This window comes from Phaethon aethereus, assembly GCF_964289735.1.
Source record: "Phaethon aethereus genome assembly, chromosome: 3".
Lineage (NCBI taxonomy): Eukaryota > Metazoa > Chordata > Aves > Phaethontiformes > Phaethontidae > Phaethon > Phaethon aethereus.
Genome location: NC_138576.1, coordinates 41,055,214 through 41,074,042, shown reverse-complemented (window position 1 = coordinate 41,074,042; position 18,829 = coordinate 41,055,214).

The window sequence follows — 18,829 nt, the reverse complement described above, 5'->3', positions numbered from 1 at the left end:
TCTGGGGTAATGAAGGCTTTCTGGTTATGGGAAGTTCTCCGGCTTGATTCCATAATGAGGCTATTCTCTCTCAGAGGTATACATTAGGATCACTTCTGTAAGAGTAGGATGATGAATAAGCAGATGTTTTTGTTTTGCACTTGGCTTTGAATTAAGCTCTTGCACAGTGCAGGGAGCTGTCAGAGTTTCCATAGATTTCCAGCGTGGTTTAGGCAAAGGCAATCTTAACGTCACTGGAGCCAAAGCATGACTCTGCAGTGCTTATCACACCCTGCGATGTCAGTGCCCATTTTCCCTTGCACAACACAAACCCCAAATGCCTCAGGGTGCCTGCACTTGTGACCAATCCTGGTCCAGTCTGAAACCACGTTTTCATTTCTTAGTTTAAGTAATCAGTATAAAATCTGGCTGTGCTTCTTCCTGTTTTCTGTTCAAAACAAGCACAACATCTGCTGGAAATTTTTCCGCTTTTGGAGTAGTCTGCTTCTGGTGTGGAGGACACAAATTCCTTTCCAAGCAAGAGCATATTATTTACCAGGAATACCCAGGAAGCACAAGATATTGTACCTGAAGGAAAGATGGGACAGTTAGCTAAGAGTAAAACCTCAAGGCAATAGTTGTGAATGCAAGAATAGAGAGAAAAATACAGCATTTTCATTATACTATTTTTGTGTGTTTAAAAATATGAAACAGAGTATCTGGACTTACACATTAAGTACAGGAAATTAAAATTTCATAGTGAAAATGAAGACAATATTCAATGTACACGTGTCAGTCCAAATGCCATGGAAGCCACAAATCTAATAATAATTATATTTTACAGAAACTGAATAGTAAAATCATCAGCTAGTTACTTGTTCTGCCCAAATGCCAGAAAAAACAGAGCATTTGATGTTACTGAGCAGGCTCACAGAAGCTAATCCTGTTCACACTGGGAGGAACTGCATGATTGCAAGGGTATCTAAAATCATATCACAGAATCACAGAATCACAGAATCATTAAGGTTGGAAAGGACCTTTGAAATCATCAAGACCAACCATTAACCCAATGCCACCATGCCCACTAAACCATGTCCCGAGTTGCCACATCCACTTGTTTTTTGAACACTTCCAATGATGGTGACTCCACCACCTCCCTGGGCAGCCTGTTCCAATGCCTGACCACTCTCTCGGTGAAGAAATTTTTCCTAATATCCAATCTAAACCTCCCCTGGCGCACCTTGAGGCCATTTCCTCTTGTCCTATTGCTAGTTACTTGGGAGAAGAGACCAACACCCACCTCACCACAACCCCCTTTCAGGTGGTTGTAGAGAGCGATAAGGTCTCCCCTCAGCCTCCTCTTCTCCAGACTGAACAACCCCAGTTCCCTCAGCCGCTCCTCATCAGACTTGTGCTCCAGACCCCTCACCAGCTTCGTTGCCCTTCTCTGGACACGCTCCAGCACCTCAGCGTCCTTCTTGTAGTGAGGGGCCCAAAACTGAACATAGTATTCGAGGTGTGGCCTCACTTTCTCTTGTTTTTCTTTTGTTTAGTTGTTTGGTTTGGTTTTTTTTTACTTAATTAGTTTTAATCACTTACCTGGGAGAAGACGCCAACACTCACCTCGCCACAACCCCCTTTCAGGTAGTTGTAGAGAGCGATATCAAATGCTGCTAGGGCATCTCAGATGAATCTGCTTCCTTAAAACATTAAGCAGAGGCAGCTCTATTGTCATTAGTGAAGGAGATCCCACATCTGAACATGCTGTTGAAAACCTCAGAGTCTCACAATTTTGGAAGGACTATTTGTAAAGGCTGGGATCACGTAATGTGAAGAGGATTGTCCGTCACTCATCACATCATCTATTATACAGAACATCTACTCTTAGGTTTCTTTATGATTATTTTTAATTTTTTTTACACTTGCTTTATCAAAGTTCTCATTTTTCCCGTCCAGAAGAACACTGAGGACTTGCATATTAAGCATCACCTCAAAGAACAGGGAAAGGAAATAGGAGCACTACTAATTGCTAAAGCTTCAAATGACCAGATTTTCCCTTTCTTTCATTCATTTGAATAATGAAAAGCTTTTATAATGGAAAAATGTAATTTTACTCCAGTATCGAAGTTGTAAAGCTCTGACACATTTTTCTTTCATCGAAGAACATGCGTTTTCAGAAGCTGCATGGTCCAGAAATGACAGGTACCTCCTGATGAGTTCTCCAGTTTTCTGACAGGATTGGATATACATTCCCCTAAAAAAGGGACCCTAAAATCAAGGTGCACTTCAGCTACTCACTGCCACTCCTAACGGTGCTTTCTCCTACCCTGAGACCATTGTACCTCTCTGGTGGGAACAGTAATGGAGTGCTCACAGTCAAGGTATCTCATTAACTTACTTTTCCCTAGAAATGAGGAGTACCTTACACTCTGCTACATGGCATTCCCCAAAAGTTATGGGACAGATAATCAAACATGAGCCCTTGATTGCTCAGGGCCTTGAGGCTGTCATGGGTGCCACTGGTCTCCTGACAGCCCTGCACATGAACCTGTTCTGCATCCTTACCCTCTTAATGGCCCCTGGACCTTTATCAAAGCAAAATCCTTTCCCTGCATACTAGCACATATGACAGTCAGTCTGCACCGATCCAGAATCACCTCCTGAGCACCTGCAGCTCCCTCTGACAACAGGAGGGAGAGTGTTAGGGCCAAATTCTGACAAAGCTCTCAAACCACAGCGGGTTTCAGCAAAGAACTACTGTTCCAGGAGAGATAAATGTGCTCAGGTGATGAAAAGATAAGTGTATACTTTCCTCAGTTGGAATTAAATCTGGAGGAAATAAGGTTCTACAAAATTACAGGTGGCACTGATGATAGGAACAAAGAAGAAGAAAACGTAATAAAACCTGAGACCATTTATCAGTTGATAGTGAAGGGATTGCAACTTGCAGCAGAGAGAGGCAAATTCTTTTCTCCTCTATGTGGAAAGAGACAACCATAGACAAATCCTCCTTTGAGGGATCCCTTGGAGGCAGCCAGCCCAGACTGAAAAATTCATTCTGAAGTGCCCAATTCCCATCATTGCGATGCCTAATGATATGGACATTTGACAACACAATCTTTTCTGATCTCGAGCCTATGTGTATGTGTGAGCTGGGAAAAGAAACTATCTATCCCTCTTTCTTTACTGCTGGAGTTTATGACAGAATAAAGTGTAGTATGTGCTTATGTATTGGGTTTGCGTGGCAAGGTTTTGGTAGTGGCAGAGGGCTGCAGAGGTGGCTTCTGTGAGAAGCTGCCAGAAGCTTCCCCTGTGCCTGATGATAGAGCCAATGCCAGCCGGCTCCAAGATGGACCCACTGCTGGCCAAGGGCAATAAAAAAAAAATTTCCTGGAAAACAGCAGGCAGAAAAAGGAGTGAGACCATACGAGAAAACAGCCCTGCAGCCCCCAGGTCAGAGCAGCAGGAGGGGCAGGAGCTGCTCCAGGCACCGGAGCAGAGACTCCCCGGCAGCCCCTGGGGAAGCCCATGGCGAGGCCGGCTGTGCCCCTGCGGCCATGGAGCTCCACGGGGGAGCAGATCTCCACCCGCACCCGGGGAGGGCCCCACGCCGGAGCAGGGGGATGCCCGAAGGAGGCCGTGACCCCGTGGGCAGCCCAGGCTGCAGCCGGCTGCTGGCAGGAGCTGTGGCCCCGTGGGGAGAGGAGCCCCGGCTGGAGCAGGGTTGCTGGCAGGACTTGTGACCCCACGGGGGACCCAGGCTGGAGCCGTCTGTTCCTGAAGGACGGCACCCGTGGGGTGACCCAGGCTGGAGCAGTGCGTGAAGAACTGCAGCCTGTGGGAAGGACTCACGTGGGAGAAGTTCGTGGAGGACGGTCTCCCGTGGGAGGGACCCCACGCTGGAGCAGGGCAGAGTGTGGGGAGTCCTGCCCTGAGGGGGAAGGAGCGGCAGAGACAGCGTGTGATGAACTGACCACAGCCCCCATTCCCCGTCCCCCTGAGCTGCTTTGGGGAGGAGGGAGAAAAATCAGGAGTGAAGTTGCACCTGGGAAGAAGGAAGGGGTGGGGGGAAACGGTTTTAAGAATTATTTTTTATTTTCTCATTATCCTGCTCTGACTTCATTGGTAATAAATTAAATTAATTTTTTTCCCCAGTTGAGTCTGTTTTGCCCGTGATGGTAACTGGTGACTGATCTCCCCTGGTCCTTATCTCAACCCACGAGCCTTTTGTTATGTTTTTCTCTCCCCTGTCCAGCTGAGGAAAGGGAGCGATAGAGCAGCTTTGGTGGGCACCTGGCATCCAGCCAGGCTACAACCACCACAGCTTACTGAATGCTTTTTGCTCCCCATACTTAAGACTTTATGCCCCAGCAGCATTATGTGTAGAAAAAGAATAAACTCTTTATGATCAACTCTCTGAGTAGGAAAACTGTGGGAAGTGCCTAGTTGCTCTCCCAGTGGACACCTGGACATTGTGTATGTAAATAATGGTATTTAAATTAATTAACACAACAGACTGGACTCCTCATCTGTGGCATCCCATGCAGATATCCCCAGCCATGGACCCCAGCCACGCCTGCATCAACTGCAGAGTGGCTGTCCCTGACCCTCCAGTTTATTTACTTCGTTCAACTCACTTTATCTATCTGAATATAGGCGGTTTTGAGGTAGCTACCAACCCAGCAGCCTTATACCAGCTGTCTATGGACAGAAGGATGGGATATTTTCGGTATCTCGCCAATTTCTAGCGAAGCAGTTGAAATTCATCCAGTCACTGTGGACCTAATCTTGCTCTCACCACCAGAGACAGAAAAACTCCCATCGGCTTGAGTGGGAATGCAATGAGATCAGTAACTGAGCCCAACCTGGAGCAGGGTTTTCTCTTGGAGGAAGCGGAGAGCTGCACAGTGGCTGAAGCCTTCCCCCAAAATCACCAGGAGTGCTCTGGAGGGACAGGAGGGGCAGCGCTTTCTGGTGCGTGGCTGTTCTCTCACGCAATGTGGCAAGAAGAGTTATCCGCCCGCAGCTGTGCTGACTCGTGACGATGAAATAATTTAATTCACAAGGCGCTCGGCACAGGTCCTGCAACAACAACAAAATGGCATGCATTCGAGATATGTAAATTCAATTACTTGGTTTTGCACACAGAATTTCAGTCATTAGAGGGAGAGATAATGACTTGCAATATGTTTTTGAGAAGAAACACACAATGATAATCTTATTTACTTTACACTTTAATTTCCTCGCGTGGACATGTGCGTGGAGGACTTGTTTGTGCAAATGCCAGTTATCAAAGACATGTCAGACTACGCTTAACTTAATATTGCTGCCCCTTAGGCTTGAGCAGATGGCCAAAGTTCAGGAACTAGCAAGGTTGCCTGCATCAAGAAGAGTAATCCATGATGTGCACAAAGTAGATTCTTGCTGTAATGTTGATTACATATACCTAGACATGCTAAGAAACACATGGCCATATCTGGAAAGTAGACAGAATATGAAAAGTGGGTTGATCAAGATTTTTTTTATTCAAATGGTTCTTTTCTTTCCAGAAGAAAATATTCTATTTGCAATCACTTTGAGCTGAATCGCATTGTCTGACTGACTTGAAACATTTTAAGTCATGTAACACTATACATTGCGTTTCTCCATTGTGGTGCACTGTCTCATGGGAGCTGCACTTTCAGAGCTCTGCTTCTTAAAAGAACTGTAAATCCAATGACAGATATAGCCATTCTCTGATGGAGCAGCACGGTACCTCCTGGGAGACACGCACTGGAGTTGCAAATGGGTTATCCCACCTCCAGAGTGCCAGTGGCCTGGAGAAGACCAGTTCCCACACCCAGGGATGCACCATCCTCAACGGGGAAACACCGTCTTTTGTAGGATGACCTGGAGCACTCTTTCCAGCCAGTTCAGCATCAGACACTTCAGCGTGGCAATGTTGTGTCTCAATCAAAAAGTCCAAAATGAAACGGTTTCACCATGGCTCTTTAAAACATCCTTCAGGTAAGTGTCTCTCCTGAAATATGTCAGCGTACTTTTGTACTTTTGTACTTTTTGAAAAATGTCAGCTTTATGTACAGTACTTTTGTCCCAGCGGGTGATTAAAGTAAATCCCCCAATACAGGAATTCCACCGAGAACAAAATACCTTAATGGCAGAAAGCGATGCAGCTGCTCCCTCGCTTGAGCCTGGGACCAAGTGCTTGAGACGGGGCTGCCTTGGGCAAAGGCGATCGCTGCCATTCCCTTTTAAGCCATGGCCGGGGTGGGAGCCCTCCTCCCTGCCTCCGCCACCGCGGAGCGGGTAGAGCCGCGGCTCAGCAAGCCCAGGGTCAGCTCGTCCCTCTGCTCCGGGGCGCTGAGAAAGGGTCTGCGGCTGCTATTTCGAAGCCAGGTGACATTTGGAAGTTAGGTGGCATTTGGGTCCTTTTGTAGGTCTAACATCAGAGTTTCCTCACGCCTACAGAAGCTGCAAATCGCTTTGCCCTCCCCGGGATTTGTTCTCGCGCCAGCTGCACTGTTATTTAGGATGAAGTAAGAATACATCATTTTTTCCATCTTGCGAAGGCCATTCACAATATTGTGCTGAGAGCAGCAGAAAATGCCCTTCAGAATAACAACATAAAATCTTATTAACGGCTTCTAAAATGTTCTGGTGCAACCTGCCCTGGTTTCCTGTTCTGTGACTGCCATAAACCTCTGTCTAGATCTGTAGCAGAGCAACGACAGGAACTGAAGCATTGCTTCAAAAAGTTATAAAATCTCAGTCCGGTTTGGATTCACAATCGGGCTTTAAAATTTCTTTTAGTGATACAACTTGTGGCTTTTCCTTACAACTGTGAGGAAAGGTCATGGATGCAAGTACCATGCGTACCCCCTGATCGGCAAAGTGTCCACAACTGCAGACAGAATGGAGGTGCAGGGGGTGGACTGGCACACGGGAAAAACATGCCCCAGCCAGACATCCCGACCCAGCAGCCTGCCCTTCCAGCTGACCCCCTAAACGGACAGTATATTCCTTGCAATGAACAGTGGGGCAAAAAAAAAAGCCTTAGGAGCACACAGCTTTGTCAGCAGCTCCCATCAAGTGCTATAATTAGACATATTTCCTCAGCAGAGATGTGTCCTTACTCGGTGTATGCAATATACATACAAGGTTAGGTCCTTTATTTCATCGCAAAACACGAGATGTAACACTAATGACTTTGCTGAAGCATCTCAATGTGGACACTGGTCCATTGCTCTGTGTTTGTACATACCCCCCCTGCCCTGGGGTGGTCCCAGCAGGGCTCTGGTACTCTACAGCTGATCGGACTGATAGGACAAGACTGGCCCAAATCCATAGGATTAGAAACTCATGTTTTCCAAGGAACACATGAGAAGAACAGACTGTTTGTTCGCTTCAGTCTCTTCCTTAAAGCTGTGCTCCAGAATGTGGAGGCTGGAAAATTGCCTGAAGGTAAAAGAAATCTACGTCAGCTGACAGCTGATGAACTCCTTGTTCAGAGACACGGGGCCAAAATCTGCGGGGACTTACACTACGGAACAAGTCATATGGAGACAAATCCATGGATTGTAGAGTAGGACTGGGCTTCTGGGCAGAGATCAGCTAGAGAAAGAGTGCTGGAGGCTGTCTTGCTTCACTTTTGTCTGTAGGTGCCATGATTGGGAACAAAGCATTAGCAGCCACGTGTGTTTCCTCCAGGACCCTCAGGACTGAAGTCGTGCACAGGATGCCAGTAAGCACAGGTCCCAGCTCATGGTACACTTCCTTCTGCCCACTTTTCATGAACAGGTTCACCAAGACAGTCCTGCAGCACTGCATTGCATTTCCACTCTTCTCTGGTAGCGGCAAAAGCTCACCCTGAGCTTTGCTTAGGGCCAGTTTGGGTGCTACAGGCTAAGGTCCAAACATCTTCACAACTAGGTCTGCTTATTTTCCTGCAGTCCCTTCAGCTGTTGCTCCTGTGTTTTGTGTGGGGACTGCCTGGGCATTGGCATGGTAGAGGGTTCTCAGATCCTGATTACCAGCAAATGGCCACAGTCTCAGCTGTAACCTACCACCAATCATCAATGGACAAAATATTGTATGCTGTACCATAAGGACTTAATGGTCTAAGCCGTACTTCACCTTAGGTGTACTACTCTCTGGATCACTTTATACAGCCCTACATATCATCTACACCGTCATATTTGGTCTCTTGTCCTCATGTCTTCCTTCATTTCAGTTTCACTCTCAGTCGTTTCTTCTCATTCTACCATTCAAGAATGAGTTTCAAGAAATTATATTTAAGCATAATCTTCGTCTCCTTCTCACCTGTACAAACCACTAGGGCTGGTCCTAGTCTCGTGGCTCAGGCTTGCATCCTTTGGGCTCTTTTTCTCAAATTTTGACAAATCTTTGCATTAAAACTCTGAAAATAAAGTTTAAATCAAACAAAGAAGATAGATACTGAATTCTGATCCTGTCTTCTTTAATCCCAGTGTGTAGCACCTTGCTATGCAAGCACACAGACATAGCTTGTGTAGCATGAAGTCAGGGAAACAGCAATCTAACAAGCCTCTGGAAGGGATTTTTTCCGGTATACTAATTAATAATGAAGATTAATGGAAGAATCACAGCATAACCCCAAAACTTGTAGGAACTGGACTTAGTCTCAATTCTTCTGTAATTCAGGCACCTGTTCAACTTTCTGCAGAAGTAGTCCTGTTTTACTTGATGAAACGATCCTCGGGCTTTGGATTAAACACACACACATTAAAACTAGAAACTGAATCCCTGGCACCAAAATTAGCCATTTATACCACACTATCAGTGAAGAGAGGATGGATTCAAAGCTTTTTTTGTATGTTTATTTTAATTTGTTTGTTTTGTCTGACCTTAAAACAAAACTATTCACTATTCTTTTGGAAGAAATAAAAAAATCAGCACCAATTCAATATATTTAGCACTTTATCAGATTGGAGAACTACTTCTTTTAATTACTGTAGGAGGGAAAAACACATGCTTCAGCCTACACTTCTCATGCAGTTAATAACTTAGTATTTTTGCACAGGCAAAGTAATCTTAAGTCAATGGAAGAACAATGTTATACCGTTAATATAATTAATGAAACAGAGGTCTGCCTCCTGCATGGGCCTTAAAACAACGGGAAATGATGGCTGCTTGTGAAAGGTGACCACTGAGCCCTCTGACAGGAGGAGGAGAAGGAGGCATGTCCCGTTCTCCTCCAGGTGAGTCCGCGACTATACTGCCAGTGCCTGAGAGAGCGATGGTCCCCCGTCTTTCTCTGCCCTGCCTAAAAAGGGCTCTCCTAACTCCCTTTCAGTAGCTGGAGACAAGATCCTAACAGAGAGAAGGCAATTTATAACCTTTTCTCTAAGTGGATTTAAATCCACTGCCTTTTGAGAGGTGTCAAAAGTTTCGTGTTCTTAGTTTTAAATCTTTGGGCAGGAGTAGGAAGAAAACAGGCCTTGGTGATGGCGCGCTCAGGTCAATGACAATTCATTGCCTTGGGCAGCACATCAGAGGAAGCAGAGAAGAGTTATTTTCCTTTTTAAAGGAATTCCCTGTTCATTTTTCAAGAGCAAATAATTGACATCACTAAAGATTTCTTTTAAAAACCTCTCAACGCTTAATAAAAGCTTAACCAAAGAACAGAATATTCACAATAAGTAACTGTTGAAAAATAAAATAATTAATGAAATGTTCTGAATGCTTCCACTGTGAAGGGTTTCAAAATAGAACATTTATTTTTACATTTCCCAAGATTTTCCTAAAGTTCATAGTGCTTTCTAGCTTGTTGCAAACACTTTTTTTATCTTATGTTTACTGAAAGACCTCTTCTCTGGGAAATGCAAGTAAAAACTAAATATTTATTTCATTAAATGTTTTGGTTAAAATTTTGTCAAGGAAAAGAATAGGTGAAAATTAAACTTAAAAAAAATGTTACAACGTCATAATTTCTGTAAACAAAACACTTTTCAAAATTACTGCTTTTAAAAGTAGCAATATCAGGAGACTTTTGACCTTGTCTTTTCACGATAAAATTTAAAATGCATCTTAAACAGAATTAGCCAAATTACATTAGGTTGAAAAACAGCAATCAGGAGACTACTTGAAATTAACTAAAATTGATTTTCATTATGAGACACAACTGAAATAATTGTATTATTTACTGTTTAAATAATCCAAAAAGTCAGGAAGTATTTTCACAGTAATTGTACTATTTTCTCCATTTTTTCCCTTTTGCACAAAGGAAAAGAACAGATTTTTAAAACACTGGCAGCAATAGCTGGGTTGTCATCAGATCAGTCAAGATATGAAAAGATCATGTTCTGTTTTGTGAATGCACTGTCTCTCTCTCAAACTCCCCACCGTGCAGACCTGGTGTGGCGGCTGGGTCAAGGGTATTTGAGTAGAAGGTTGCTAAATGTCATTATGCCTATGTGCACAACCTTACCACAAAATTGAATTCCAGCTATTTGGGGGAGAAACAGCGATGCTTGCATCTACTCTTGACTGGTGATCCCCATGACAACATTTTTGCAGTGATAAATAGTTGCCTATCTGGCTGTGTGAGTCATCTAGTAGGAGACCACAGCTCTGATTTTATTCAATTTCTCTATCAAAATGAATGAACCCCACATCAGCGTAACCTGCAGCTATCGCAACTTGCCTGAGGCTTTGGCATGGTAAGATGCCGTGGGCGAGATGCTGTTTACTCCACGAAGGTCCAGGCCACCTGAGAGAAGGGCTTATGTTCCCTGGTGTGCTGACACCCACGAGAGGCACAGCTTCCAGCAGCACCACTACCTGCCTGAAATTTGCTGCTTGGAACGATCCCATAAGCAGAGCAGAGCTATTTTCGGGGAAGAAGACAGTGCTATCTAGACTAAGAGCAGAAAAAAAGAAAGTAGTCTGGCATGGGAGAGCAGACCCGCCACCACTAGCTCCTGCATTTAATTTGGTGCCAGGTTGGGAAGTCCGCCAGCCTGCACGCCTGGAGTGGCAGGTAGGATGTCATGCAACACTGTCCAACTTGGATCTGCTTTACTTTCAAGTCTGTTCTGCTTCATCTTAATTGAAGTCAAGTCTCCTTGTTATCCTTCACAAGCAGTTTTAGCTCTGTCTGTACTTGCCTTTTAAAGATAGAGATCTGACATTCTGTTAAGAATATATATTATTTACTTAATGGAAAGATTGATTTTAAAATTGCAGTCTTTTCCACTAACAGAAGATGAGTTACTTGGTCAGTGGGGAGCAGGTGCTTGTAATTCAGGCAGAACATAAATGGAGAAATGTTTGTGAATATGACCCTTAGATTACATTGCTTGGCATAATTATGTTTCAATTTCTTTTTCCCCTCTGAGTAACTGGACTAATGTCCTGATTTTGCTCCAATAAGGGGTTTGCTGTTGAATTTACCAGGTACAGTATCAAGGTCCAGTTACACTGTTATGTTTCAATCATTTGCTGAATGGTAGGTCAAAGTCTTTTAAGTGTAGGTTTGCTTTTTATAGGTCAAAAAAACATGTTGCTCAAAGAACTTTTTTATAGCCTGAAGGATATCTGGATTAAAGCTTGTGACAGGTGAACCAGGAGCATGACTAAATAACCACAGACAGAGAAGATAAGGCTTTGAATGGCAGTTTGAAAACTATCCTTATGAAAAAACACTTCTGTGTATCGGTGTACTTGCTGCAGTCTTCCAGAGCTTAATGAAGGACTTGCCAGCCACAACATTTTTTTTGATTTAAAGCTCTCTGCAGTGCCTTTTACATCATATGGTGAAAGGTCTTATATCCCAAATAGCACCTTCCACCCCTACTGTCCCATACAAAGGTCCAGAAAAGGAGTAATGGGAATATCGGTCCATAAACAACTCCAGCCACCATGTTGATCCCGACAGCATTGAGGCAGGTGAGCACACAGCAGGAAGAGATGGAGCTAGATAGGGTTGTTCAAAAGGGTGATCCCCTTTGTTGCTGATGGGAGGGACTGGATGCTACATACCCTTTCAAGGATTGGGACGCCAGTATATCATGCTGGCACCATCATCTGGAAGACGGCAGTGGGATTTCACGGTTGCCATCCAGTGGGGCGGTGTCCCAAGCTGTACGCACGACTGCTGCTCGCACTGCTGCTTCAAGCTGCCTGAGAACACGGGAAGATAAAACCCGACCTTAAGGTGAAACGGATTGAGCCTTTCAGCAAAAGATGCTGTATGATATCCACAGAAAAAACACTATGGTCTCTTACTAAAAGGGTGACTGTTTCAAAGTGTAGTTACAGCTATTCCCTAAGGCTTTTTGTGTTTTGCCTCCTCCAAGAATGAGTGTCTTGAGGTTGCATTTGTTCAAAAGATGTATCTCATGATTAAACGAATCTCTTCTGCTGTCATTCCTAATGCAAACAACTTTTTTATTTTTCCTGATACAGGCAAATTGTAAGTCAGGAAGAATGTCCTTTTCTTTCCTCTTACAACCTATGTTAACAAAAGATTACTTTCTGAAGCTTTTTTTGGTTGAAAAAGAGAAAAAAACCAGATTAAACCCCACATAAATTTTACGACTCATGGAAAACAAATCAAGGTATCTCTTTACGGACTGTCGTTTCAGGCCTCAGGTTACAAAAGTTATTGTTAATTTTTATTAAAGCTGCATGCATGGCCACAGTCATGGTTGGGTTATAATAGTAAAAATGTGAACAGGAAAGTTTATCTTGCAAATACTGTAACACAGGGCTCATGGCCCACCTGTGCCTTCCTGCTAAGGAACTGCTCAACATCTTTGCTAATAAAAGCCCTCAGCTCCCAGGAAGAATTCTTTCTTCTCCATAACTAGCAACAAAATTTTATGTATTATAGATACATTTTTATGTCTTTATTGTCACAGGAAAAGAGAAATCACAGACACTGAATTAGTGCAATTAAAATAGGCTGATTCAGAAAATTGTTTCCTTTTTTTCTGCTGACTTTTCTTCTTTTCACACTTTATGACATCTCTTGTAGTACCATAGAATCACAGATCACCCATGGACCTACCACCAAGATGTTTAAAGTCTAGGAATACAGAGCCCTTTAGCTAATTCTTTCTGCCACATAACATCAGATGATGCCCAGACTGCCCTCTTTAACTGTAAATACATTGGAAAGAAATGCTGACACGTGGAAATACATTGGAAAGAAATACTGACAATAGTGGTATAAATACAGAAAAAAATTTATAGGCTCTAAACACTTAGCCTATAAATGTTTATTTTTAGCAGGTGTATGTGGCAGTCTTTCAGTTCCATTCATTTGAGAGGTTCCAGCTGAGCATGTTAAATGACTGACTGCAGCAAGATCTTAACTGCCAGCAAGCCTCTGGACACCTACGTGGAGAGACTAAAATTCAGAGTCTGCACCCTGAACTACCTTCAACCCCCAAAGACAGGTGAGATGAATCCAGCCCCTACAAATCACGGGTTTTTTTCCCTTTTGTAACCTCCTTAGGTAATAATGTCAAGCTGAAATGTGTTTCTTCCATCTTTTCCTTAGCTTATGGTACATTTTCTATCCTAACAGCATTTCTTAAAACACACAGAGTGGGTTTGTTCATGTTTCTCTGTATCTGGAGTACTATGGAAAGTGGGGTTATACCTCATATCTCAGAAGAAGGATGTGTCCTCCTTACATGTTTGAAACAAGTAGATTGTATTTATTCCAGGTCCCTGTTCTGACTCTTTCTGGCAAAGAAGGGCAGGAGGTAGTACCACGGACTCCAATCTATATATTGCTATGTATGAATACTTGGATATGATGCCAATGTAGTCTGTAGTAGGTTATTAAATACCGAGTCAGAATTGTGTCTTCTAACTTCTGTCTCTACATGTTAGGTATATTGTTTGCATCAGTCCTCAGTTCCACCTGGAGTTCATGCCCATTGAAAACTGGTGTCTAAGACAAATGGACAGATTCTTGCCACCAGAAGTATCTCTCTTTCTCATCTTCAACTCTAATGGGAGTCTAGATACTAGATATCTCACTTCTAGGTAAGTGAGGTGGACCCCACAGTAGGTATCTTCAGTTGTGACCACTGAGAAGAGCCAGCATGGGTCTCAAGCCGTGCAGAAGTCCAGCTGCACTGTCATTGCATACAATTACCCTTAGAAGACACGATTGCCTTGAGAGGGACAGTGATTTCATATCTCATTAAAATCAAATTCTGCCCAGTTCTGCTATCAACAGTACATGGCAAAGCAAAGTGTAAATGACCCTTCACATGGGTTTGAATGCCTTGCACTTTATTTAAACTCAATATAATGTCAGGAATAATTTGTCTATTAGTGCACAGTGAGGCAATCTCATTTTTACATTTATAGAGTTGCAGGATAGCTGAAGTGAATAAGTTGGATTTTATTGTAAATATATAAGTCAAAGTATTCTAGAGAAATCCTGAACTTTGCACTTGAGAACAACTATGTTTTGAGCATTGAAGTTCTACATTTGAGGTTGCCTGCAAGACAAATTTGCAGTTCTAATTAAGGCTGCTGAAAACCAGAGTAATACTAAATAATAATAATAACATTAGCACAAAGAAAGTTGGCTCCAGTTGGTTTTAAAAGAAATTGGCAAATGAGTAGAGAAGGCAGAGATTACTCCTGATGCAAAGAAATAAACCATGCAGTACACTTGTAACTTTAAAGTAGCAGGGAAAAAAATGAAGGGAAGACATAGGAAAAGGTAAAAATAATTGTTTGAGAAAAGCAAGACCCATTACTGTACCAAAGCCTACCACTGTCTGATATTCTAATTAAAAAGCACTCCTTAACCTGCAATTTATTCTTCAAATAATAGGTATAGGATTTTTTCAGTATAATACAGTTAAGAAAAGGGGATTAAAATGTTTTAAGCAATACAGTGCAATAATTGTCCATAACACTAGTTGTAAATACAAATTGTAGTGTCTTTCAAGTCATACTCTTTCAAGTCATTTCACCAATACCACAATACTGCACCACTATGTAGCAAAGAATAACATTAAAATAGGAGAAACATGTAAAGCTTTAAATTAAAATTTGAAATTCCAAAATGAAAATATCCTAAAAATTTTTCCAGAAGTTCAACTTGAAAATGTCAAAATATCATAATGAAAATAACATTTCAAAATTTCAAGCTTTCTTGTGAAAAAGGAGTGGCTTTGACCAGCCTGAGATGACCATTTGGAAATGTCTTTTTTTGGTTTCCTAGGCCAAAATTTCTAATTATTCAAAAATATTACTAAAACAAATTTACATCAATGGTCAAACAGTTTTCTTCCTTTGACTCAACAGGAGTAAAGGCTGCTTAAATTGCATAGTCCTGTTTCTGCTCTCTGGCTGGGCAATGGCAGTCATGCTTGGTAAAGGAGGAATCTTAGTTTCGGGAGAGAGAAGGGTGATGGGAGATAAAAGAGACAAGTACAAGTCTCCAGGTCTGTTTGCCCCCAGTTTTGTCCTTTTCTCCTTATGGCCAACGTGACTCAACTCAACCCAGAAGTTCCCAGCCTTAAGCTGGCTGGGAATTCAAAATTCAGGCAAATCAACAATGGCATAGGTAAAATGGACAGGAATAAATTACATACTGTTTTTTACAAGAACACAGACACATCCAGTGAATTGATCTATCAGTAGGTTTCAACAAAAGGAGTACTTTCACGTGGTGTGTAATTATACCATTGTCATAGTTGAAAAGGTGAAAAGTATAAATGAGTTCATGAAAAAAAAAGTCTTGAAACACTATTTCACACCATCTATACCCTATTAGCTCATGAGGTCCCTAGGATTCATATTGCTCAAGGAAAATTCTGGGGGGAATTGCCAGTACACCCACCTTGCTCTGTTATCTTTCCAAAAGGATTCACTGGTGTCTGCTGCTGGAGGCATGGTACTTCGCAGAACAACCCAGTAGAGCACCTCTTACGCTCTTAAGCTGGTGTCCTTGTCATCAGGAAAGAGAATAAGCAATTCTCTCATAATTACTAATAATAAGCAAGGGGTTTTTTTCCACTGTGCAATTCTTTTCCCAAGGACTCTGCAGCTCCAGTGCTGGAGCCTGCATGAGCTCAAGTAAACTGCAGCCAGCTGGGTGAGCGCTGTGCGCACACAGTCATGTAAACACCTGAAGTGCTGAATAACTGTCGGTCACCACGCAATGGAGGAATGAGGTCAAGCTCCTGAAGAGCTAGCGGAAAGAAAGGTAAGCACAAATTTTCTGCTCCCTCCTATCTGAGGATCTAAGGGTATAAAGTGTCCTGAAAGAGAGTCCAGCAATGTGAGCTGGAGAAAGCAGCCAGGAAAGGCAGAAGACCAATGGTGTGAGGGGAATCACCAAAGCCTGGTGGTCTTCTGAGCTGAGGAGATCTAGAAGTAATGTGGGTGGATAAATCAGAGACATCTGGGACTGAAATAGGAGGTGAGGATGATAAAAATGAAAGGAAAAAACCCCAAACATTCAATGGTGGGGAGAACGTAATTGCTTAGTTTGTGTGCTTGCAGCTGCGTATGGGGGAACAAGCACGTTCTCCTTGCAATGGGAGGAACTAGCCCAAGGAGCCACCGCAACTGAAGGTAGGTCAGCCGAGGCTTTCAATCAATATAAATGGCAAGTGGAGAGGCACAGCTGCCAGCTCTGATCCCAGGCTCCCAGTGTAACCCAAGGCAAGTCACTCTCAGAAACTCTTTGGCCTGTCCATAGCTGAAGAAGAAGAGTTGAAAAGTCCTTATGCTGCATCAAGTCAGCCTGGTAGGCCAAAAGAGGTCCCTTCTGCCTCACGTGCCCCAAATCACCCAGATAAAGGGGTCCCTCACCTGAACTGACGTGAGGAGCTCCTGCCTCAGAAGAAAGCAAGCAGCAGCCTGCCCATCATGGAAGATTGAGTGGTTACCTAGCTTTAAATCCCAGTTAAAAGCTTGGGTTTTTTTCAAATCACATCATAGTGGGACCCCACATCAGCGAGGCTTTCCTTATAAAGCTGGACTTGATTATCTGTAGTCTCTCTTTTTTCAAATCTAAAGTCTTTTAGATATACAGCTGTATTTTAGATCAGTCAGTGGTTTGCTCCTTTAGAGTGCGTGATTTATAAAAAGACAAATTAATCTTTAACTATAAACGCAAAAATATTCACACTGTTTTTATGAAGCTTGGTTCAAAGCTGTTTGTCTTGATGAAGTTATAAGATAAAAAACTGAGCCTCTGCTACGAAACAGCTGACATAACTTTAGTTACCAAGCTGTCTGTAAGTGCTACTGTAATGAACTGATTCCATTTAGCTGGTTATAGCTCTCTTCATGTAGGGCTTTATAAGATTTCAAAGATGCAAAAACCAGGGCAAGGCAGTCCAAGCCTAGTGATGCAAATGGAGGACCCACATCCTTTCTCACTCAGCTTTTTTCTAGAGAAGCACACTGTAAAAGTATGTGTGAATGCTCTTATTTGAGGCTTCATTTATTTCAAGTGTCGGGAACACTATGAGATAGCTTAGCCTGAAGACACCTGACACTATTCTCACTTACATATCAAGGGATTATAATTGTTTGTTTGTTTTTAAAGGAATGACTACTTATATAGTCTATATAAATTGTTTCATTTTCAGATGCACTCACTGATGTTCATGGGAAAATCTCTTCTGGAAGCAGTCCATATGCACACACTCAAAAGATATTTAACCATATAACTTCAGGTGTCTCCTTTTAGAAACACTGGCTGATCTCCATCAGCTCTTGAAGGTGGAGTTCTCTTTAAAAAAGTACTTGCTTCCAAAGAGATTCTGATATAAAGCAAAGGCTGACTACTACCCACATTTTACATACAGTGGTTTCCAACGCAGGGCTCAAGAGCTGCCTTCACAAAGGCAGTTGCTGTTATCCATATTTTATGAATAATCAAGCAGATATCAGGGGTGAGGCAATTTACCAAGTCATAAAGCGAAACCACAGCCAAGCTAGTCCTGAAGTCCACATCTCCCAAGTTCTCCATCCACACTGAATCTTAGATACACTTAGAAGACAAACTTGTTGCAAAACACAAACCTAATTGACTTGAAAATGCTTCATAACAAATGACAATTTCATCAAAATTTTGATTTGAAGGGAGAAAAAAGGGAAAATGTTCAGCAATATTGAATCAAGGCATTCCAATACTTGCAGAATTTTGAGTTTTCCTTTCCTTCCTTTTGTTTTGAGTTTCTTTTTTATTTTCTTTTTAAACTATGGTTAAGTACATGTTACATTAATTAAAAGAACAAAACTGGAATGAAATGTTTTGATTGACCTGAAAAAATTTCCTCTTTCATTTTCTTCTCAGTTCTGAAATTTGAAGTTCCAGTCCAAACCAGCATGAAAAAAAAATCAAAATAAAAATCTCAACTCCTCCAAAAAACAGGTCTCTGGTTTCCACAGTACCCTTTTCATTTGCTTGCATTTTCTATTACCCTCTCCACAGCTGCTTTTACTAGATATCAGCACAAGAAAACTGACCTTCAGCAGAACTACCACTACTTCTGAAATGATTCCTTGCCTGAAGGAAATATCTGAAATGAGATATATTTTGAAAAACATTCTCCCACTTAAAGATGCTGATTGGCAGCATCAAAAGAGAGAAAATGAAAAAAATGGGTTGATGAAAGTGATGGATTTTTTTCATAAGAGTTTCTGTAAAGGAAATTAGTTACTATTTCGGCTATGAGGCAGAGACCAGCAGCCTCAAACTTTGAAGAGACACGTAAGAACTGATAATAAACAGAATCAGAGAATCAAAAAGAAAAAAAAAAGTTTGGAAGGGACCTCTGGAGACTGTTTAGTCCAATCCCCCTGCTCAATCAGGATC